Source organism: Macrobrachium nipponense, chromosome 2 (assembly GCF_015104395.2).
Source record: "Macrobrachium nipponense isolate FS-2020 chromosome 2, ASM1510439v2, whole genome shotgun sequence".
Taxonomy (NCBI): domain Eukaryota; kingdom Metazoa; phylum Arthropoda; class Malacostraca; order Decapoda; family Palaemonidae; genus Macrobrachium; species Macrobrachium nipponense.
The window spans coordinates 64,223,928-64,226,427 of NC_087201.1; the positions used below are offsets into that span (position 1 = coordinate 64,223,928).

A 2,500-nucleotide genomic window follows, 5' to 3' on the forward strand; every position below is an offset into this window, starting at 1 on the left:
GAAAGTATTCTGGCACCATATCATACAATTAATTAACTATCACTGCCTACATTTATACAGTGCCTACTCGATCACTGTTGACCTGACTAACCGGACCATTTACTGCAAATTTAATCATTTTCTATTTCATTCAGCACCTTGATACTTACCAGATGTGAGCACAAGTTCAGCTAGGACTGTCAGGTGTAGTGTAATGATTGACTGGAATAACAGTTAACAAAGAAATAAATAACATCAACAATTTGGGTTAACTGCACATTGCTATCAAGCCTTGATTTTTTACCATCACGAAACACTAACAGACATTTCAATTATGCTTACAGGATTTAATCTCACTGCAATGTTTAATAATGTAGTTTTCGAAAATTAATTTTTTGTTCTATTTATAAAAGGATTATGGTAAAATCTATGAAAAATGTCTTAACTTGCATAATGCTTATGTTCCAAAAAATTACATCAAATTTATAATATTCTTAGAATGAAGATATAGTTTCTAATTATATCAAATATTGATAATTCTTGCAAGTGATTCATAACACTCAAGTAAAGTCTAGTAAAGAAACTGTAGCTATTTAAAGTTCCATTTGTTTTGCATAACCAGCAACACGAACAAAGATGGCATTTCTTTCAAAATTAGGTTAGAGTTAATATATTTTCTGCAGCAGACTTCAATTTGACCCACTAGGAACTCTTTGTAGCACTTAATCCAATAGGACTTGGCGAATATCCGAATCTGTAATGCATCTTCGTGCTGAGTCAGCCCATTATAATTTTCTCTGAGGCTAGGACTAATTTCAACCCTGTGGAAAGAAAAATCAAATACGTTGAGTCATGCTATATATATCCTCATTTTCAAACTGTGTCATGGACTGTTATCCCAATGAAATAGTTTTTCCATATTCTAAATAAAAATTTTTTTTATCCAATCTGCATGATCTGATTTAGTATATTTAACCAAACGAAAGTATTCTGGCACCATATCATACAATTAATTAACTATCACTGCCTACATTTATACAGTGCCTACTCGATCACTGTTGACCTGACTAACCGGACCATTTACTGCAAATTTAATCATTTTCTATTTCATTCAGCACCTTGATACTTACCAGATGTGAGCACAAGTTCAGCTAGGACTGTCAGGTGTAGTGTAATGATTGACTGGAATAACAGTTAACAAAGAAATAAATAACATCAACAATTTGGGTTAACTGCACATTGCTATCAAGCCTTGATTTTTTACCATCACGAAACACTAACAGACATTTCAATTATGCTTACAGGATTTAATCTCACTGCAATGTTTAATAATGTAGTTTTCGAAAATTAATTTTTTGTTCTATTTATAAAAGGATTATGGTAAAATCTATGAAAAATGTCTTAACTTGCATAATGCTTATGTTCCAAAAAATTACATCAAATTTATAATATTCTTAGAATGAAGATATAGTTTCTAATTATATCAAATATTGATAATTCTTGTAAGTGATTCATAACACTCAAGTAAAGTCTAGTAAAGAAACTGTAGCTATTTAAAGTTCCATTTGTTTTGCATAACCAGCAACACGAACAAAGATGGCATTTCTTTCAAAATTAGGTTAGAGTTAATATATTTTCTGCAGCAGACCTTCAATTTGACCCACTAGGAACTCTTTGTAGCACTTAATCCAATAGGACTTGGCGAATATCCGAATCTGTAAATGCATCTTCGTGCTGAGTCAGCCCATTATAATTTTCTCTGAGGCTAGGACTAATTTCAACCCTGTGGAAAGAAAAATCAAATACGTTGAGTCATGCTATATATATCCTCATTTTCAAACTGTGTCATGGACTGTTATCCCAATGAAATAGTTTTTCCATATTCTAAATAAAAATTTTTTTTATCCAATCTGCATGATCTGATTTAGTATATTTAACCAAACGAAAGTATTCTGGCACCATATCATACAATTAATTAACTATCACTGCCTACATTTATACAGTGCCTACTCGATCACTGTTGACCTGACTAACCGGACCACCTTTACTACTTTAGTTTAATTACCACCTTAACAAAAATATTAACTTATAATCCACTGAAAAAAGTTATACACCTTTAATACACTGAATAACCAGAGCTACTTATCCTATCAATCCACTGACTAATAACAGTGACTGCCATACGCTACCTAAACCTCACGCCTAAGTTAATCTACAATTAACGCATTAACAAATTTTAGTATCTTACCATAACTCACTGAATAATGTATCCTATCTTAGCCTATTCATTAAGTTGTCCTAACTTACCTTAACCTAGCATAACAAACTCCACTGACTTAATTGGTTCACTAACTAATGACACATGTTTATCCAGTGATGAACCAGTCCAATCATCATCCTTCAACTACCTACATTATTCAAGTTTTTGCAAATGAAAATTTCTAAATTTCCAAACGCCATATTTTAGTATGCTATAAACATATCGTACATTAAACATAGTACATATAATATTTTATAAATT

General features: G+C 31.6%; 1 long non-coding RNA gene across 1 annotated transcript in view; it reads right to left on the bottom strand.

Moving 5' to 3' along the window:
• Positions 1 to 1,109: 1,109 nt before the first annotated feature.
• The window catches only part of LOC135221441 (uncharacterized), a 16,854-nt gene continuing 15,463 nt past the window's right edge, over positions 1,110 to 2,500 (bottom strand). Inside the window, exon 3 of the long non-coding RNA XR_010315952.1 lies at positions 1,110 to 1,762. This is a non-coding gene — a long non-coding RNA (uncharacterized LOC135221441). The remainder of the gene's footprint in view (positions 1,763 to 2,500) is intronic.